This window comes from Gopherus flavomarginatus, chromosome 3 (assembly GCF_025201925.1).
Source record: "Gopherus flavomarginatus isolate rGopFla2 chromosome 3, rGopFla2.mat.asm, whole genome shotgun sequence".
In the NCBI taxonomy this organism is placed as follows: domain Eukaryota; kingdom Metazoa; phylum Chordata; order Testudines; family Testudinidae; genus Gopherus; species Gopherus flavomarginatus.
Window position 1 is genome coordinate 55698487 of NC_066619.1, and position 22199 is coordinate 55720685.

The 22199-nt window shown below is 42.5% G+C and overlaps 1 long non-coding RNA gene across 1 annotated transcript in view; it reads right to left on the reverse strand.

Moving 5' to 3' along the window:
- Positions 1-1564: 1564 nt before the first annotated feature.
- LOC127047038 (uncharacterized) overlaps positions 1565-22199 on the reverse strand; it is a 33040-nt gene continuing 12405 nt past the window's right edge. Inside the window, exons 2-4 of the long non-coding RNA XR_007773279.1 lie at positions 4361-4459; positions 3384-3439; positions 1565-1982 (exon numbers count right to left, since the gene is read on the reverse strand). This is a non-coding gene — a long non-coding RNA (uncharacterized LOC127047038). The remainder of the gene's footprint in view (positions 1983-3383; positions 3440-4360; positions 4460-22199) is intronic.

A 22199-nucleotide genomic window follows, 5' to 3' on the forward strand; every position in this document is an offset into this window, starting at 1 on the left:
CTCTTTGCATCAACCTCCCTCTAACACCTTAGTGAGACCTGCTTTGCACCCTCCACATCAGATGAGAGAAGCTCACTCCCCCACCTGGTGTACACTTTCTGGTGTACATTCCTGGTAGAGAAGACCCATCAAGAACCAAGGCCCAGAGGCACACATACTATATTTACATAAAGAAAAAATAGAGAACTTCTTTGATGCTCAAAACAGATTTGAGTTGATTTGTGTTTTGGATTAATGTTTGGTCTGATTCTTATTTAATGTATTTCAAATCCAGATTAAAAGATTAAAAAGAAGGAAGAGCTGAGAAAGAAAACAAAGGAAATTAGCTGTGGCCACCAGCTAATCAAATAACACGCACAAACCTTTTAGGACACCAAAAATCCAATCTTGTTCTTAAAAGAGGTAAATTTTATTAAAAACAAAAAGAAGGGAAATACATTTGGAACAGGTTTTTTGCTAGATCTTAAAAGAGCCAATTACAAAAATTAAGCAGCAAGATAGCTCTCTTGTCGTTCAGCTTAAAGGTTGCAAGCAAAACAAAATCACCTGGGTTAGCACTGGGGTTGAGAAGATCCACAAGCCAAAATTAAAAAAAAAACAAAAAAACCTGATCACGCCTAGCTAAACATTCCTAATTTACTTACATATTTAGGGGGTTTCAAATACATAATTCTAGGTATGATCTGATGAATTTTCATAACTGGTTCAAGCCTTACACAGAATTCCTGCTTATAGCATTGCTGCTCCATGTCTCCTCTGGAGAACAACAGACAAAGGGAAAGTTTCTGTCCCAGTTCTAGCCTTCCCATTGGCTCTTTTGGTCAGATGCCCTCTCCTTTTCTTCTACTTGTGGGCTTGTTAACCCTTTACAGGTAAAGCAAGCAGAGAACAGCTACCAAGAGGGATTTTACAGCTAACTAGCTGACTAGGTGTCCATCAAAGGGAGCAAGCCACTCACTTTATTTATCACAGGAACATTGGAAAGAGGTTTAATCTATTTTAAGAACATACTTCCAAATTCGGGTTGCACTGAAGCACCTGTATTTAAAAGGATCACACCCAAGGTTAACAGGACCAGAATTCAACCTGTTCAAACAATAAAAAAAAAAAAACTTTCCTTACCGATCCATTGTTAAACACAAGTGTCAAGGTATTTTTCCCACTTTGAACTTTAGCGTCCAAAAAGTGGGGACCTGCATGTACTCTCCTAAGCTTAATTCCTAGCTTAGATCTGATAGTGCTGCCACCAGCCCAAATATAGTGTTTGGCACACTTTCTGTTCCCCCAAAACCTTCCCTGGGGAACCCAAGACCCAAACTCTTTGGGTCTTAAAACAAGGAGAAATAAACCATCCCCCCTCCTATCCCCTTCCCAGACTTTCCTGTCCCTGGGTACCCTGAGAGGCTACACTGATCCAAACTCCTTGGATCTTGAAACAGAGAGGAATTAACCTTCCCCCCACATCCTTTCCCCCCCCCAATCTCTGGTGAGTTTAGACCCAATCCCCTTGGGTCTTAGACAAGGGCAAAAAAATCAATCAGGTTCTTAAAAAAGAAAGCTTTTAATTAAAGAAAGAAAAAGTAAAAATTATTTCTGTAAAATCAGGATGTAAAATGTTTACAGGGTATTCAGCTCATATAGACTAGAGGGACTTCCCCCACCCCCTAGCCTGAGATTCAAAGTTACAGCAAACAGAGGTAAAACTCCTTCCAGCAAAATACACATTCACAAGTTAAGAAAACAAACATAAGACTAATCCGCCTTTTCTAGCTAGTACTTACTATTTTGAACATGAGAGACTGTTTCAGAAAGATTGGAGAAAGACCTGGTTGCACATGTGGTCCCTCTTAGCCCCAAGAGCGAACAACGAACAAAACAAACAGCACAAAACAAAGACTTCCCTCCACCAAGATTTGAAAGTATCTTGTCCCCCGATTGGCCCTCTGGTCAGGTGTGAGCCAGGTTTACTGAGCTTCTTAGCCCTTTACAGGTAAAAGAGACATTAACCCTTAACTATCTGTTTATGACAAGAAGTTACTCAGGAAGGACACTGACCACCATCTTGTTCTTTCTGGAGTACTGAATGTTTTTTTCTTTGTTTGTTTTTCCCTTTCTCAACATGTCATTAAAAACAAGAAAAAAACTGTCTTCCAGGTAAGTTTGTGTTCCTATCTGTCAACCTTAAAGGGACTCTTAAGGTCATGTTAGCATCTATTATTAAGCTGTTTTAGTGAGACAAAAGCCAACAAGTTCCGAGTTAAAACTGAATCATATTCTTTCCCATTTTACACAGATATTATAGAAAGGGTACACAGGTATTCTCTCATAAAAAGCTTTAAACTTTAGTACTAAAGAAGGTGAAATTTCAAATATGTCACATGCCAAGGGACAGCAAGCATGGAATTTCAGAATGAACTTTGAATTTTATAATTTAGCTGTCCACACTTGGTGCCATGACCACAGTATGTCATAAACATTTTAAATCCATAAATGGAGTGATAGACTTTTTATTATTATTTTGTTTATTTTAAATAGCAACAAGAAAACATCCTATATGGAACTTACTGACTTAGTTGAGACTGCTTCCTAAACTGAGGTCTAGATAGTTTCACTTTAATCTAGCCATCGTATTTCTAAGGCTGTGCATTGTTACTCTCTCTCAAGTGCTGACAAAACATTAAAAGAGGGCTGGCAAAAATTAATTGGTATGTGGGATAATTGAAATGCTATAGTGATGCAGCTGCATTTTTGGACATTTTTCAAGCTTACGATATAAGCCCAGTTGCTTTGCTTAGCATGCTGTAGGATAGCACAGCTTGGGAAAACTTTAGGCTTTAAAATTAAAACATATTTCTTTCCTCCAGTGGATACAGTTCTGTTCATATATACTGTAAACCCAAGCCTCCAGTGAAAAAGGTAAATCAGCATTCTGCAATAATATCATTGCAACTAATGATTTCTTTGTGGCCAGTCTCTAACACTCATTCCATTGCTAAAAATTACCCTCTAGCTTTGCATTCTTCTGAAAAGAGTATTGAAACAACGCACAACGCCTGGAGAGTAATTTCAGCAAAAAGTGTGGTTATTACAGATCACTGAACAAAATATTTTCCTTTGACTACTGTAATTCTAGCCAGTCGGTGAACCTAAATCAAATTGTGGGCATTATTACCATAAAGCTAATTTTCCCCCCGACAAAATACCTATACATAAATAAGAAGAGTAGAAAAAATCATATAAGCTGGTAATGCTTTTCTTCACATGTAATTACAGTGTTAGATGCATTATTTGAAGTAAGGACACCCTGACTTTGCATCCTTATTATTTAATAAAAAAAACACAGTTTCAATCATCTCAGTAATATTTTTGCTATATTTCATTACCTTGAGGAGTTCTGGTGCCACAGGCTTATGCTTGACTTGAGCTATGGAGCACAATTCTAAAAAGGAGAAAAAATGCACATGACGACAGTGAAGTTGATGTTTGTGGTAGACAAATACTTTCTAATTTTGTTCATGATAATTAGCACTACTGTATACACGCACACGTGCACTCAAGGGGAACAATTACATCTGTGTAAAATATCCACAATGAAACTAAAATCTAAATGAAACTCAACTGGTTTTGGACTTGCTTAAAAGCTCAAAATTCAGACCTGATTTATCTAAATGTTTACTAAGGTGGGTAAATGTCTGAAAAAAACTATTAAACTAACTTAAATACGTGAGTTTTAAAACCAATTTGAGGTTCTTTTTATTTGACTCTGTCTTTTGAGCCTATGAGCTGTCCTCTACTTTTCGCTACAAACATGAAGAGAGAAAGAAAGAAAGAAAGAAAGAAAGAGAAAGAAGAGATTCTACCATAATCACTTGTCTTCAGGAACTGAGACTTTAAGTAAAACATCTAATATTGTGAGACTCAAGAAAAACATTGCAAGAGCTGATAGAACTGCAGCTCCACTGAAGATCAGCTTCTCAAGGATCTAGCGCAGAGGAGACCAGCTGCCTAATCTTTGGAAATGTAGAGATGAGTTTGCCATTGCAGACATAATAAAAGAGAAGGGAGCATCTTCGACTTTTGGAGGAAGAAAAACTGTCCCTGTGGACTGACTACTACTATTTATCTGTTCTTTTTCACTCATTCAGGATTGCCTATTAAGGTAGGACAAGAAGCTGATTATAGGCCCATGAGCTCTGAAATGTTTTGATGATAATTCTACCACCTCTGTCATGTAAGTATAGCAAAGAACCAGAGAAACAGTCACTTCTAATAATGAATAAGAAAATTTAGGGATAATACTATTTTCAGTGGTCTAATAAAAGATTTTGTTGCTCTCTTACTCTTAGATTTAGCATCTTACCTTCACATTCAATAGGCAGGTTTGTCTTAGATGAAGATTTACCTATAAGGTTGGCAGCGTTGTCTGAGCTGAGCAACTAAGCCACTTTGTTCAATTGACCTGTTCAGCAACGAGAGAAAACATTATTTGGTAGAATATTAGCAATCTTTACTGTTTTCTGCCACTCCATTCCCTGTGGATAGGGGAGGCTAGAAGCTAAATGCTTGAAACCATACTTTATCCCAAACGTCTGGAATTTAGAACTGGCAAATTGACACAATAGCTAAAACAGTCCCAGCAGAGTGTGTCTCCTGTATCTAGGGGTGGCAGGTTTGTATAATTTTTGGTGGTGCCCAGAACACGTCCAAGTCCCGCCCCCCTACACCTGCTTTGTGTATATATATATATATATATATATATTTAGAATAATGTAAAAATGGACTAGAAACCATAACATTTAACAGTTTCCCTATATTGCACAATGTGGGAGGGTGTCAGTGGATGAGGGCTCTGGCTAGTGGTGAGGGCTTTGGGGTGAGGCTGGGGATGAGAGATGTGGAAGGGGGTTCAGAGCTAGGGCTGAGGGTTGCAGTGTGGAGGGATAAGTGCTCTGGCTGGGGATGAGGGTTTTGGGAGAGGCTCAGGGCTAGGGCAGAGAGTTGGGATGCAGGGGTGAAGGTTGTGGGGTAAGGCCGGGGATGAGGGGTTCATGATGCAGGAGGGGGCTCAGGGCTGGGGTAGAGTGTTGGAGTGTGCGTGGGGGTGAGGGCTTTGGCTAGGGGTGTGGGCTTTGATGTGGGGCTGGGGATGAGGAGTTTGGGGTACAAGCAGGCTGGCCTGGGCCTGGGGCTAGAGAGGAGGACTCCACTGTCCCCCCCACTCTAGCCCTCCCCCCCTGCAGCACAGTCACCTGGCACTGTCACTGCATGTGCTCCTAGGGGCTGGGTTCCTATCAGGTCCAGGAAGCCTCCTTACCTCCCCTGAGATGAGTGTCGGGTGCGGAAGGGCTGCCATCACATGTGCGCCTCCTTCCCTAGAGGAAGCACAGCACGAAGCAGCGGGGCAGCTGCTCACTGCCCAGGGTGCAGGCAGGGACACTCTAGGGGAGGTGCGCGGGGGTGGCAGACAGGTGAAGCTGGGACCCGGGCCTTGAATTTGCTGGAGCACAGGCACCATGGGCCTATATAACTCACCGCCCCTACCTGTTTCTTTCAAAGGGTGCAGCATCCAATGCTGAACAGAAGAGGTGATTTCACATATTTCCTACTTCTCTCTCTCCTTTGTCTGGAATTGCTAGCATTGAGAATGGTCCTAGGTGGAGCAGAGTATTTCCTGGCCATTGTCCTTAGCCTGCATGGGTATGAAAGTGAGGGAGAAGCCACTCTAAACACTCTTCACTAGAGCTGGTCAAATTTCAGACTTTCTGGTCCAAAAACAGTAGAATATTTCAGAAAATAAATAAAAAAAAATCTGATTCTAAACAAGAAAGTGAAATTTCCAGTTTTCCTGTAGAAAGGAAATTTGAATATTTTGTTTTTGAAAAAATAAGAGTTTTATTTTGGTTTTTTAAACAAACATAGTAGGTGGTTGCTTTGACTGTCCTGCTCTGCCCTGCCCTGCCCTGCCTTGCCCTGGAGCAGTTTAGGGAGTCCCCTAGAGTCAGGAAGTCCCCTACTGCAGAGCAGGAAGCTAAAAGCCCTGCAAATCTCATCTCAAGCTGGGGTTCTTAGGATTTCCAGGTGCTCAGCTGTAAATGAGAGCTTGGCAACTCCAGCAGGGGCTTCCAGGCTCCCTGCCATGAAGCTGAAAGCCTCAAAGTCCTGTCTGTGCAATAGGGATCCTATAAGCCCGGGGATCTCCTGCCTTGAGGCATGTCATATGGTGAGGCATGGAACAGGACTGGATCCTTGAAGTTTGCACTCCTATGAGCCCGTTAAGCAAGCTGGCAGGAAACCAGACAGGTTTTTGACAGAATCCTGCCTATGGTTTGTCAGAAGTTCATTGGACCCAATAAGTTTACACAAAACATTTTAGATTCAAAATTGGTATTTTCCAATAAAAACCTATTTGTCAAAAAAAATTCTTGGACAATTGTACTCACCATCCATTTGCCCACCTCAGCTAGGCACAGAATTTAGATGGATGGAAAGCAAAGAGGAGCAATTGTTTTGGAAGACACAAAAAATGGAAGTTCTCCTAAGACACTGCTAAACCCCCAGCAGAATGCTATTTCTTCTTCACTGGTAGCAAAATAAGTCATCAAATCTTTACAAAGAACACCAAAATAAACTGAGAAAAATAACAATGCTTCATATGTTTTGCAAGTTTTTAAAGACTATATTGCATTGATTTCTAATTCAAAATGAAAGAACAAAGCCTGATTACCTAAAAGTATCCTATTCAGAAAATCAAATCCAGGAAACTTCAGTTAACAGGAATGTAAATCAGACACTAGTTCATGCAATTCATACGCACTCTGAGTCATTACACTGTGTTTGTAAGCATGGCATGATTATCTATGTCATCAGATCAATACTGTGTTCTAGACAGGCACTGAGGATGAGCTATGAAGCAATATTGCATGAAGTCAGATTTTAATTGTGAAATGGACTTCAGCTTTCAGTCAGCTAAATCTATAGTCACTGCAGTAGACTTTTTTATAGTTATTTGGTATTCATATTAGAGACTTTGCTACTGAACAATAGGAACTGGGAACTCTTAATTTGTAGTTTTCAAAACATTGATGATTTTGAGATCCTTCTTGTAATACTTTAAGCAAGCGCACACGCACACAGGCACCAAGGATCTAAATGACACTAAGTAATATCTTCAGGAGACAAATGATCAGCTGGAGCTGTGAATTAAAAAGTTAAGTGACAAATCAAATGACAGCACTAAAGGATAATTTAGCTGCAGGACATTCTAGCTTCACAAATTGAATGTCACCATTTAAGTTTCAACTCTGATCTGGTTGATGAATATCAGCTATTCAGTTAGGGCTTTTGCAGGGATACGGATGTCAGATAAAGATGTGGGGAGCAATGAAACTGAAATCTCTGGTTAGTTGTTTATTGAACAATCAAGTCACTTTTAATTTTTACTATAGCAGAACCAACAGAATAAAATGAGCATTTATTTATACCAATCCCGCCCTCCCAGCCCTCTCTTTTTGGGGAGTCAATGACTCTTTATAAATCAAATTCAATTTATGTCAAAACAGTCTAAATCTCACCGTGTTCATAACTTAGGTACTATAAATATATGTCTCAGAAGCCATGTCATATATATGTCTCTGGATAGAATAAATTTATTTACTTATTGCTTGAATTGTTCTTGCTTCCCATGCCTTGTAGTTCCCATTTCTCCTGGGTATTTTTTACTTCTGTGTAAATTTTTAAATCTGGAAACTGAGAGAACAATGTGAAGAAGAGAGTGAGATAAGAAACTGAAATATGCAGAAGAAACTACCTAACTACAAAGACTAGAAAAGTCATCAAAACATAAACATGATGATGGCAAACCATTATAAGATACAGACCATGAAATGTGTTCAAAAGACTGAGCGCTAGAATCATCAGTCCCATTCTGTAATAGGCTATTCCCAGGTAGGTCTGCTAACTGCACAAAACCAAACATCCTTGCTCCGCCCCCTGCCCCACCCCTTCCCAAGGGTCCCACCCCTTCTCTGAGGCCCCAAACCTGCTCAACCCCCTGCCCCCCATCCTCACTCACCCCACCCTCACTCACTTTTACTGGGCTGGGGCAGGGAGTTGGGGTGCGAGAGGGAGTGAGGCCTCCAGATGGGGGTGCAGGCTCAGAGGTGGGACCAGGGATAAGGGGGTTGGAATGCAGGAGGGGGTTCTGGGCTGAGTGGTGAGGCCAGAGATTCTGGGTGTAGGAGCGGGATCTGGGCTCGGGCAGGGGTTGAGGGTTCCAGTTTGAGGTGCAGACTCTTGGGTGGGGCCAGGGATGAGGGATTTGGGGTACAGAAGGGGGCTCCAGGCTGGGGCTGAGGGGTTCAGAGTGTGGGAGGGGGCTATTGGCTGCAGTAGTGGGCTGTGGCAAGGGAGGGGGTGTGGGCTACACCTGGGAGTGTGGGCTCTGGGCCGGGGCTGGGGATGAGAGCTTTGGAGTGTGGGAGGGGCTCAGGACTGGGTCAGAGGGTTAAGGTGCAGGTAGGGTTGCCAACTTTCTAATTGCACAAAACTGAACACCCCTACCCTGCCCCCTGCACTGCACCTTCTCTGAGGCCTCACCCCCCCACTCAGTCCATCCCCCCTCCCTCCATCTCTCGCTGTCTCCCCTCCACACACATTCACTGGGCTGGGGCAGGAGGCTGGGGTGTGGGAGGGGGCCCTGGGCTGGGGCAGGGGGTTGGAGTGCAGGAGGGGGTGAAGGCTCTGGGGTGGGGTCAGAGATGAGGAGTTTGGGGTGTAGGAGGTGGCTTCAGGCTGGGGGCTGGGGTCGAGGGGTTCAGAGTACAGGAAGGGGTGCTGGGCTGGGGAAGGGGTTTGGGGTGCAGGAGGGGGTTCAGGGTTGTGATGTAAGAAGGAGTTTGGGGTAAATCTCTGGCTGGGCAGCGCTTACCTCAGGCAGCTCCCGGAAGCAGCTGGCATACCCAGTTCCTCGGTGGAGGGGCCAGGTGGGGAGCCGGTGCTATGGGCAGGGGTAGCATGTGGAATCTCCTTGGCTGCCCATGCACCTAGGAGCTGGACATGACGGCCACTTCCGGGAACTGTGTGGCACCAGAGCAGGCAGGGAGCCTGCCATAGCTATGCTGTGCCACCAACCGGACTTTTAGTGTCCCACTCAGCGGTGCTGATGGAGCCGCCAAGGTCCCTTTTTGACCAGGTGTTCCAGTTGTAAACAGGCCGCCTGGCAACCTTGTTCCCAGGATTAACAGATGCTGAATGTCTCCTGGGCTTGTATGGCTGGGATGCTTTATCTGGGCAATGTAGCTCTTCCAAATTTTAGATAGAAGGAAAAGGTCATAAGCTTCCATTTCAACAAAATTGATTTCCAGGAGCTTAATATTCCCAGTCACCCAAGCCACATAAATCTACTGGGGATAAGTTCTTTTAGGTCTATGTTGGTAAAGGCATCCTTAGTGTATAGGGAATCCTCTGTGTAGCCCTTCTTCAGCCTTTCACACTGTCAGTGAAAGAGTTGTGCCTTGGAAGAAAATTTAAGGAATGAGATTTAATAGAGGGATATTTAATTTAGCAAACAAAAGTTTGATGAGATCTAATGGCTTTGAACTGATGCTAAACATACTGAGGCTAGAGTCCAAAAGTTTAACGCGAGATTAAACAAACACTGGAACTACTTACATTAGAGATCGGTGGGGGGGGGGTCCATCAAAGTCTTCAATTCAAGGTTGCATGACTTTCTAAAACATATGCTATAGCTCAAATGGATGGTTCCTTGATGCAGAAGTAAGTTGGTGATAATCTATGTGCTATGTAGATAGCCCCACTAGATGATCATAATGGCCCCTGCTAGCCTTAAAAAAATCTGTGAACTGACCGGTGAACATCAGTGACCTACACAACCAAGAATATGTAATTTATTCATTCCTCTGGGATGTTTCCATTTTGTACCACTTCTAAGACCTTTGGCACTGGACATTCCTTGATCTACTCTGTGAGAATCGGGGAAGTATTATAGATTTTAAAGAGAAAGAAGATGAAAGAAGATGGGTTTAAAGAAAAATAGGTTTAGAAACTTCATCCACTTCAGAACATGCACTTGGGGATCTGAACACATCCTTAGTCTGCTTGCTATTGCCAGAGACTGATTTGGCTTTGGCAGAACGGCAGAAACTCCCAAAACCATGTAAGCCAAGAAAATAAAATTGCTTATCTCAGCTAGATCTCTGTTTGTGAGAATGGTTTGTGTCAAGCAGTGTCGTTGTAGTTAAAGACCTGACTGTTTTTCTTGGAAGTATTGACTAAGGGTATGTCTACACTATGAAATTAGGTCGAATTTATAGTAGTTTTCTTTAGAAATCGTTTTTATACAGTTGATTGTGTGTGCCCCACACAAAATGCTCTAAGTGCATTAAGTCTGAGGACTCGTCCACAGTACCGAGGCTAGCATCGACTTCCAGACCATTGCACTATGGGTTCCTGTGGGTAGCTATCCCATAGTTCCCGCAGTCTCCGCTGCCCATTGAAATTCTGGGTTGAGATCCCAATGCCTGATGGGGCAAAAACAATGTTGTGGGTGGTTCTGGGTACATGTTGTCAGGCCCCCTTCTCCCTCTCTCCCTCTGTGAAAGCAACGGCAAACAATCATTTTGTGCCTTTTTACCTGGGTTACCTGAGCAGACATCGTAGCACGGCAAGCATGGAGCCTGCTCAACTCACCATCACAGTACGTCTCCTGGGTGCTGGCAGACGTGGGACTGCATTCCTACACAGCAGCAGCTCATTGCCTTTTGGCAGCAGATGGTGTATTATGATTGGTAGCCATCGTCATCATATTCCTGGGTGCTCTTTTAGCCAACCTCGGTGAGGTAGGTCAGGGGCTCCTGGGCAGACATGGGAGTGACTCAGCCAGGTCATGCCCATCTTCTGCTGAGCACCCAGGAGATGACAATGGCTAGCACTCGTACTGCACCATCTGCTGTCAGCCTAAGATGTAAAAGATAGATGGAGTGGATCAAAACAAGAAATTGACCCAATTTGTTTTGTGAAATCAGTGGCCCGCTAAACCCAGGGTTTTGAGTTCAGTCCTTGAGGGGGTCATTCTGTGTGACAGTTGTTTGTGTTTCTCCTTGATGCAAAGCCACCCCTTTTGTTGATTTTAATTCCCTGTAAGCCATGTTGTCAGTCACCTCTCCCTCTGTCAGAGCAACAGCAGACAATTGTTTCATGCAAAACCAGGCGAGGAGGTGACGGCAGTATGGTATGAGAGTGATGAGGACATAGACATGGTCATAGACTTCTCAGAAAGTACGGGCTGGGCAATGTGCCCTGGCAATGTGCACATCATGCTGATAAGCTCTGCATGAGCTCTGCATGGTCACCTGTGCTGATCAGCTCACCACGCTAGCCAAACAGGAAATGAAATTCAAAAGTTCACGGGCCTTTTCCTGTCTACCTGGCCAGTGTATCTGAGTTGAGAGCACTGTCCAGAGCGGTCACAATGGAGTACTCTGGGATAGCTCCCAGAGGCCAATATTGTTGAATTGCATCCACACTATCCCAAATTCGACCCGGCAAGGCCAATTTCAGTGCTAATCCCCTCATCAGAGGTGAAGTAAAGAGATCGATTTAAAGAGCCCTTTAAGTCCAAAAAAAGGGTTTCATTATGTGGAGGGGTCTAGGGTTAAATCGAGGTAATACTGCTAAATTTGACCTAAAGTCATAGTGTCGACCAGGCCTTAGAGCTAACTGAAGGATAACAATTCCATTTCACTGCAGCTTTGGAGATGTCAAAATTTGGTTTTATTCTGTATTGGAACAAAGCCTTGTAAACATTTTCATATAAATAATAATTGCATCATAATGTCCATTTTGGGATTTTCAGGAAAAGTAGCTGGATGTGGCATTGACCAAGATTCATGTCTTTCTTTTATCTGATTCAGTTCAGAGCTTTTCACTCCAGATCAAGCAGAGCAGGGACTTACATGATACTGTGTCAGACCAGTGAATCTAAACCTGGATCTCCCACATCCCAGACCAAAGTCCTAATCTGTTGGCGGGCTGCCAGATAGTTTGTTTACATTTGCATGGCCTCCCACAGCTCCCAGTGGCTGCAGTTCGCAGTTCCTGGCCAAAGGGAGCTGCAGGAAGTGGTGTGGGCTGCAGAGACTTGCTGGCCACCACTTCCTGCAACTCCCATTGGCCGAGAACGGCGAACTACAGCAATTGGGAGCTGTGGGAAGCAGCACGGGCCACAGGACGTGCTGGTTGCTGCTTCCCACAGCTCCCATTTGTCGGGAACAGCAAACAGCGGCCACTGGGATCTGCAGGCAGCCATGCAAATGTAAACAAACTATCTGGAGGCCCCCCAGTGGATTACCCTGAAAGGCCTCATGAGATCTGCGGCCGTAGGTTTCCCACCACTCTTACAGAGTGTGAGAAAGTCAGTCAGTCCAGTGTCTGTCTCTCAAAAACCTTCACAATGAAATCATCAAAAGTTACCTACCTACATGAAACATTTTGTTTTAACAAAACAGTGTATTTTAACAAAGTTTCATTTTGTCAAATGTTCCATTTAAATGGCCAAAATAAGTACAGTGCCACATTAGGTCATACTAAATATCATGAGGACTATATAAAAAAAAGTTTCGTTTATAATGTTATGTACATACATTGTTTAGCAAAGCATGTGGAGATTGCAAAAACGGTGGGTCAATGCTCTTTAACCCTCCCAGGCTTCCCACCTACAAAGGGTCAGGCAACATGTCGTCTCTTGTTGCAACACTCGCCTCTACCCTTGAATGTGGATGCGTCTGATTTAAGACTATGGATATATAACACATGAAACAAAGGGCTTGATTCTTCTTGCAGTGACACAGGAGTAATTCCACTAAAGTCAATGAAGCTCCACTACTGTAATACAGTGTGTGAGATGAAAGTCAGCTTCTCAGTTCAGCCTTTTGCTTGTAGATTTTCCCCTTTTCTCCCATCCCACTTTGTTCCCACTAAGCAAGAAGCAAGTTTGCATACATTGTATTGCACATAAATTACCATTCAGTGCAGTGTTCATCCCTTCATAAACAATGCACTAGTAGGTTGTCTGGCCAAAATAAAAAGGATATTGCCAAAATTGCATTACATTATTCTTCTACCTCAGTTTTGTAGTAAAACAGACTTTTTAATGATGTAAAATATAAGCCCTGTAATTCAGTATTAGTACAGCTATTCTTGGAATAGTTCTTAATAGGGTCATTGTAAAATTGTAGATGTACTTTACCGTGCATCAGTACAATTTGTATCTGTTTAAGGACCAGGGGTTAAAAATAATATAATACTAATTTTAACTAGGAACTGTAGATAGTAATGATGAGTTCTATATAGAACGAACAAAAATAATTTAATTATAGGCACAATTTTAAGCTATATTTTTGTAAAGCAATCACAGAATAATCACAGAATTACATTCAGTAATAGTTCTCATAATAATTCACGTTGTATTTACAGAAAATTGGCCAATTTCTGTTCTCAGTTACATACATAATTTCATTTCGGTTTCACATGTGTAACATAAGATTCCTATTATAATGTATACTCACTGTGGACTCCATTCTGCCAATAGGATTCAGCCTATGTTAGGGCAACAGAGCCACATAATCTCTGAGCAGCTCAGCAGAGTATTGTGCTTCAGCCTCGGTCCTGCAAACAGGTATATACTCAATGTAGGGTGACCAGATAGCAACTGTGAAAAATTGGGACAGGAAGTGGGGGGTAATAGATGCCTACACAAGACAAAGTCCCAAATATCAGGACTGTCCCTATAAAATCAGGACAACTGGTCATCCTAGTTAAATGGGATACTCGTATATGTGAAGTTAGTCATACATGTGTTTGCAGAACTGCGGCTCAGTCTCCACTGAGCCCTCTTGTGTGTATGGGCAGTGTTCAGGCTCCACTACAAATCGGGTACTACTCCTATTGAAGATATAAAACTTTGTTTCAAGCCCAGCAATATGGTAATATATTGTACTTTTACACTGTGGATTTTTTATGCACAGAAAAGCTGTTTCAACGCTTTCACGATTTTTCTCACTGTGAGTGCTTCCTGATGGTCAGGCATAGCACAACAGCTCTCTCCCCATCAGATACTTTTTGCTGATGGCCAGTTTGAGCCTGCAGTGATCTGCATCTTCCTTTGAGTTGGACGTGAAGCCAGATCACTTTACAGATTCTCCTCTTCCAAGGTAGTCAAACAAAAAACAAGGGAAATTCACACAAATAAAGACTCCACAGGTAATAGAGGGGAATGGTTCCCTCTCAAGGCGTGCCAACAACTGGGCGTCCCTTTCCTCAGGGAAGGCCTGTCAAGCAGCAGTTGTCTGGGGAGTTCCTGTCTGCAGGTTCTGACCGCTGAAGTTCTGCTCTCCTTCCTAGTGTGTCTCCATTGAGCTGGAGCTCTCCCTCTTAAGCACCTCCTTCCAAGCCTGACATTTCTCATAAGTGCCAGAGAGAAGAGCCAACTGAGCCCACATTAGCTCATTTAACCCCATGTTGTTCAGTATGGGGTTTGTATCCCCCATCACATAGGCCCATGGCTGAATCTTACCATCTTTCACCGAAGGCAGGGGTAATTTGCTGAAGAGATTCAAAATGAGAGGGAGCTCTTTGAAACTACTTTGAAGAGTGGAATGTTAAAAGTATTTGCACAGATTGAACAGCCTGCAGAGGAACAGCAGCATGAAGGTAAGATGGTCTAAGAAGCATGATGAACATAGTTTAGCATATAACTGCAATTTGTAAATGGAGCTTAGTCTCCACTACCACATACATTTATATATATTATTCATTAATAGTTTGACCTGATTTACCATCTTTATTCATTTTTAGTAGTATCGTACTCTGCAGGTAGACCCAATAAAATTGATGAGACTATACAGAGAGTAAGGTGCTATTCACTGGCAGTAACAGTGTGAGACTCTAGATACCTTGTCACGGGGCCAGTACTCCCCCCCCACCATCGTTTTGGGGGCAGGGCACGGGTGTGGTAGCCCTGCTGTTAAGTCAATATGGGTGCGCTCAGCCACAGGGCTGCGTAGTCCAATGGCCCGAGTCAACAGAACCCCCCTTGTCTTCAGAGAAGCACAACTCAAAAGCCAGAGTCAGTAGAACTCCCCTTGTCAGCAGGGAAGTATGGTCCAATGGCCAGAGTCAATAGAAGGGTAGTGTGGCCTAGTGGCTGGAGTCAATAGAACTGTCCTCAAATGCAGGGTAGTGGGGCTTCGTGGCCAGGAGCTGGAAGCCATGATGAGAGGAGTGGCAGCTTCGGTGAAGGGGCCCAGGCCTTGCCGACTCCACCAGGACTCGACCCAGGGCCCTAACAGTGGCGGCATGGTCCACTGCTGGTTCAGCAGGGAATGCCATCGAAACATGCTGATCTCATGAGGGTGGGAGGTACCACTTGCTCACCCTCCCTGTGTCACTTCCTATCAGCTTTCCTGCATGCAGTACATAGGGCATTAAGGCCTCTAGGGTCCTCGGTTCAGGATGTTCCCTGGGGTTCTGATGACGGCAGGCCTCTGGTCCGGGGTCTTTGGCTCCCTTAGGTAAGGGCTGTAATGGCTCCTGGGCTGGAGCCTCTACCAAGCATCCTTCCTCCTTTGCAGTCAGCCCAGACTGAGCTATGCTGTTGCCTTTCATACTGCAGCAGCAGTTGGCGCATGCCCAGCAGGGTCAAAGGGGCATGGCTTAACCCCTTCCACTCCAGTGGAGGGCCAGTCCACCCCGTCACATACTTAAATAAATAGTATAGCTCCCACATTTGCTTCCACACTCTGCACTGCAAATAAAACTATGGATTAGAGTGACAAAGACAAGATAATTATTTCTCCTAACCTTTAGTACAGAAAACTAACAATGTAAGTCCTATTCTTCTTATCTGTGCTTCAGAAATTCCTAATGAACAAACTCATCTAGAAAAGAGTTGAATAATAAATAGGGTTTTTTTCCAACCCCTTTCATAGTTAAGGTTTCTCAAGGCCCCTTAAAAAGTAATTTACATAACAGTGACAGAGCTGAGAGAATTTGTAAGCACAATGGACAGAGTTTATGAGTTCAACAATTGTTCATATCTAACCTTGAGCTGAGAAGCTGTTTCCTAATGTCAGTACTGAGTGTGACTTCCATGGCAGAATGAGACTGCAATCTACTTAATCTGCTTGCCACTATGTCTAGCAGCTGAGAGGGGAAACAAATCTAGAAGAAAGAGGTGCCATTTCAAGAGCCACTGAGTGATCTGTTGGAATTGGTTAAGTTGCATATTTTCTGACATGGAAAATAGGGACTTATCTCTATGTAGATTGTGGCTTGATTAAGCTTTCAGTATTTATTTTTTTAAAAAGTCTTAAAATTTTAATTAATAATCAACTTCAGTATGTTTCTGTAAGGTACCATGCATGAGAAACTATCATTTCTAAAGACTGATTAATTTATATTGGTCATGCAGTATGGAAGATACTACACAAACAAATAAAGACACATATTCCCTGTTCTGGAGGACCCATAATTTGCATGGACAATGTACAAATAAAGGGAAGGTAAAGGAATAGAACAGAAATGAAAGTAGTGAAGTTTAGCATGCTTTCTAAACACTGGACAGATAATGGAGCAAATAATTAAGCAATCAATTTTCAAACATCTAGAACAGTGGTTTTCAAAAAAGTTTTCTGGTGACACAGTTGAAGAAAATTGTTGATGGCCCATGACCCAGTGGATCTAAGGATGAGGGGTTTGTGGTGTGGGAGGGGGCTCTGAGCTGGGGCAGAGGGTTGGGGTGTGGGAGGGGGTCAGGGCTCTGGGTTGGGGGTTCAGGCTCCAGGGTGGGGATGAGGGTTTTGGGGTGCAGGAGGGGGCTCTGGGTTTGGGGGGACTCAGGACTGGGGCTGGGGATTGCGGCACAGGGTTGGGGTGCGACGTTATCTCAGACGGCTCCCGGTCAGTAGCTCCACGGGGGTGGTACAGCAGGCTTCTTTCCTGTCCTGGCACCACAGACTGTGCTGCACCCAGAAGCAGCCAGCAGCAGTTGCAGTTCCTAGCTGGAGGCTCACAGGCGGCTACGCACAGCTCTTGTCTACAGGCACTGTCCTCCTCAGCTTCCATTGGCTGGTAACACTGGTGCTCAGGGCAGGGGCAGTGCGCGGAGCTCTGTGGTTCCCCCGCCTAGGAGCCGGATCTGCTGCTGGCCACCACCTGGGCGCACGATGGTGTCAGAACATGAAGGAACTAGCCTGCCTTAGCTGGGCAGCACTGCCAATGGGACTTTTAATGGCCCGATCGGCAGTGCTGACTAGAGCCACCATGACCCAGTGCCTTACATTCTGCGACCTAGTACTGGGTTGCAAACCGCAGCTTGAAAACCACTGATCTAGAAGATAACAGTCAGTATGGATTTGTCAAAAACAAATCATGTCAAACCAACCTGATAGCTTTTTTTGACAGGGTAACAAGCCTTGAGGAAGCAGGGGAAGCAGTAGACACTGTATATCTTGATTTTAGTAAAGTTTTTGAAACTATCCCACATGACCTTTTCATAAATAAACTCGGGAAATACAACCTAGATGGAGCTACTAAAAGGTGGGTTCAAAGTGGTTGGAAAACTGTTCTCACAGAATAGTTGTTATCTGTGGTTCAAAGTCATGCTAGAAGGGCATAACAAGTGGGGTCCTGCAGGGATCCATTCTGGGCCCAGTTCTATTCAATATCTTCATCAATGATTTTTGATGATGACATACAGACTAGTCTTATAAAATTTGCAAATGATACCAAGCTGGGAGGGGTTTCAAGTGCTTTAGAGTATAGGATTAAAATTCAAAATCATCTGGACAAACTGGAGAAAGGGTCTGAAGTAAATAGGATGAAATTCAATAAGGACAAATGCAAAGTACTCCACTTAGGACAGAACAATCAGTTGCACACATACAAAATGGGAAATGACTGTCTAGGAAGGAATACTGCTGAAATGGATTTGGGGGTCATAGCGGACCACAAGCTAAATATGAGTAAACAGTGTAATGCAGCTGCAAAAAAAAAAGAGCAAACATCAGTCTCAGATGTATTAGCAGGAGTATTTAAAGCAAGACATTAGAAGTAATTCTGCTCTACTCCATGCTGATTAGGCCTCAACTGGTGTATTGTGTCCAGTTCTGGATGCCACATTTCAGGAAAGATGTGGATAAATTGGAGAAAGTCCAGAGAAGAGCAACAAAAATTATTAAAGGTCTAGAAAACATGACCTATGAGGGAAGATGAAAAAAATTGGATTTGTCTAGTATGGAACAGAGAAAACTGAGAGGGGACATGATAACAGTTTTCAAGTATGTAAAGAGTTGTTCCAAGGAGGAGGAAGAAAAATTGTCTGAGGATAGGACAAGAAGCAATGGGCTTAAATTGCAGCAAAGGAGGGTTAGGATGGACATTAAGAAAAACTTCCTAACTCTCTGGATGGTTAAGCACTGGAATAAATTGCCCAAGGAGACTGTGGCATCTCCATCACTGGAGATTTTTTAAGAGCAGATTAGACGAACACCAGTCAGAAATGGTCTAGATAAATAGTCCTGCCACAAGTGCTGAGGACTTGAAATAGATGCCCTCTTGAGGTCCCTTCTAGTTCTGCAATTCTATGATTCAGAAAAAAAAAGTTTTAATATTGATTTTATTCCATGGATAAATGGAAGTTATTTCTTGAAGCATATTGCATTAACATGAAATGTTTTCTTCATTCTGTGTAATACTACCTGCCAGTAATTCACTTGAATAGTCAGTGACCTCTACTTTGAACAGTAGTGACATTAGCTGTTCAAGGTCCCATGCTCACATTGAAAACCATTATCACTGACTCCTGCATCTGTTTGGAATCCCATTCAGGTCCCTTTCTTGAAGAGATAGTCTTTTATTTATTTATTTATTTATTTATTTTAAGGCACCAATTGTCAGTTACACTAAGGTCATTTTACCCCACTTTGTAAAGGACCCTTAATGTAACTGACAATTGCAATTCAAAATTGGTATAAATGAAAAAATAGGCCTCAAATATTTTTCCTTTCCTCTACACGCATGCTGTCCGTCTAAACAGCTACTACTTCCTCTGCTCCTGTGTATGTTACTCAAGTCTGAGATATTGTACATAGATCAAATATGATTGCAGAGTATACATTTAAGAATAACAGCATACTCACTAGCAAATTTCACATTGTCTGTACTATGAAATCTTACAGCATTGTTAGCAATTACTTGCATTTTGAAGAGGTTATCTTAAGATTTGGTCATCAAGTTATAGCAGCAAATTAACTTTGATAATTATACATAATAAGGCTATAAAATGCAACTCAGATAATGGGATTTTAATTTACCAATCCATCTTGTGAACAAGTACAAGAGCTAGCAGTCGGCAGCCACACTGCTTTACACAGCTTTAAAACTAGTTGTATTCTCTATGTTTGTCTGCCCAACTGTGGGACTCTTCTTTATGCAATCCCACCAGGAAAACAGATTTTGCTTTCATTTCAGAGATCTGTGAAAATTCACTCAGACAAAGATGAGTTATGTCTTTTTAATTGTTTCAGTTTTCCTGTTTAAAAAACACAGAAAAACACCGTACACACAGCGGACCCACCTAGCACTCGAGAGTCTCCTCCTTTCCAGTTTCTGACTCTAAACATTAGCCTTCTCTTTTTCACAGGTGATATACCTTGTTGTGTCCCTTTCATGAGGTGCAGTAGGCTTTCATTATTACACACACTATTAGATAAAATAACAAGCCACGTCTGAAATACATATTTGATGGTTTAATGGCAGGAGGAAATACCACAGTATGTCAATAACAACAGCTTACTTTCTGTGCCAGCTTCTGTCAATGGCATAAACTATTAGAAGAATATTTCTATGCATTATGTGGAAATAAAATAAATAAATAAATAAAATAGGTGCCTGTTGCAATTCGATTACGTTGCATACAATACTTTCAAGTTCATTGGTTAGATGGGTCAACCTCAGGGTTCAAGTAACCACTCATTCAGCGACAAATATAATTTCTACATCACAGCAAATCTTGTATTTGCTTCTGAAAAGACAATCCTATAAGCATGCTGTATCTATGCAACTATATGGTGGAACTGTGTGGAAACTGGAATTTCCATTTAGTGAGAATTTTCATGATTTTCTAAATTCTTTTTATCCTGAACTGGCACAAAGGCATTTCAAAATTCCCCATGAAACATTTTTATTTTCAAAACTTTCCTTTGTGCCAAACATTTAGACTTTGACATTAGATTTTATATTATAATATATATTACTTTTTTTTAAAAAAGTAAGTTTGAAATGAAAAATTGAAGTATTCCATTGTGAAAATATAAAAGCAAAATGTTCTGACATTATCAAAAACACTTTGCTTTCATTTTTTCTAAATGAAATGTCACCTGAATTGACATGTTCCTGCCAATAGTTTTTATTTCGATGAAACATTTTAAAAATGTTTCTCTGAGAAATTTTCAACTGGCTCTGCTCTGGGGGGCAGTTTTTAATTTAACTACAAGTAGAAAGGTAGTAGTTGTTTGATCAAACACAAAGAAGCCATACACAGGAAAAAGTTGAAGCAACTAAATATGATGCATAAAAAGATCCTAAAAATCAATGCTCCAAGATTTCTAAAATAACTGAACTGTTTCAATTGAAATTTTTCATTCTGTTCATCTAGCTCAGGCGAAATGTTTTTGGAAAGTTTCAGCTAAAATGGTTCAGTCATTTCCAGGAAAGAGATTAGGGTAAAATACATTGATTTGCTGGTTATAACAGTTCTGGTGACCTTTTGTTGAAAAGTTCTAGTGTCTGCATACTTTGGAACAGGGTATTGAAATTTGGCACACAAGTGGTCTTTGTGTCAAGGATATATGCCTTTTGCTGCTCCTGTGAAAATCAACCTATATCTGGTGAAGTTATAAACCTTCAGAAAAAATCTTATTTTGCAGATGATCAGTTGAAACTTTGGAGATTTTAGCTGTTGGACTATAAGAAGTTTCTGTCCTCATTGGGCATGTGCTAACCCCTCACACATGCTAGAACTGACCAGACTGTGCATGCAACCAGGGGCATCCTGGGCATGGGTTCCACTGCACCCACAGAAATCATGAAACCAAGGGTGCAAAAACATGTAACCAGGAACTTCTCCTGGGCCAGTGCAGAGGGGAGGCCCTAAGTCGGGAGGGGATTACAGAGTGAGCCCACCCTGCAGCAGTGGCTTCTGTCCCTTGGGGTGAGGCCCAGCTCCCTGCTTTTGGCATTGCGACCTGAGGGAGGACTGGGCCAAACCTGATTGGCACTGCAATCCTATGCATTGGGTTGCAAAACCATTCACTTAAATTTGGCCCAGCCACCCCTCTGCCAAGATGGAGGGGCAACTGGATTAAATCTGAGTAGAACTGCGACCCCATGTTCCAGTTTGCAACTCCTGGACCCAGGCCCAGCCCTGTGGGACAGGAGCCACTGCTGTGGGTGAAGAGCCTCCCCTCTGCACTGAGCCAAGATTATGGTTGTGGTGCTGGGCTAGAAGCAATGAGACAGAATACTTCTTGGGCACAGGGAGGATTGGAGTGTCTCGCTTAGGGATTTCTGAACAGGAAAGTTGCCTGTTTGTTCCTACTTCTGTTCAGAGAAACAGGACTTGGAACATATTTTTGTGAACAAACAAAATTACATCAAGAATTTACCTGGCTCCATGACATTGATTTCTCATCCAAATGGAAGCCTCCCTGCAAGGCCCTAAATTTGGGCTACTGCTCAGAGAGAAGTGCAACAGTATAAAAAATGAAGATAGGACCTCATTGCCACAGCCCAACAGTTATCCTAAGCCAATTTTAATATTTGTAACCTGTAGCTTAAAGTTCACTGTTTATATAGTACCGGTACATCTTGCTTTTAATAAATACATTCAGAAGCAATAGAGAGGCTATAAATACAGAAGCACACATGCATAGACCCAACACTTCCTGGAATACACTCAATCTTCAATATAACCATGATTAAATGTTGTCTATTATCTGACAACAAGTCCTGTTTATTTTCCATTCACCATTCTGGTTATTTTCCTTCACCATTGTTCTGAATAATGATATCTGTTATGGGCTTTGGTTGTCAAAATTATTTGACATATAAATTGCTGCTGTTCA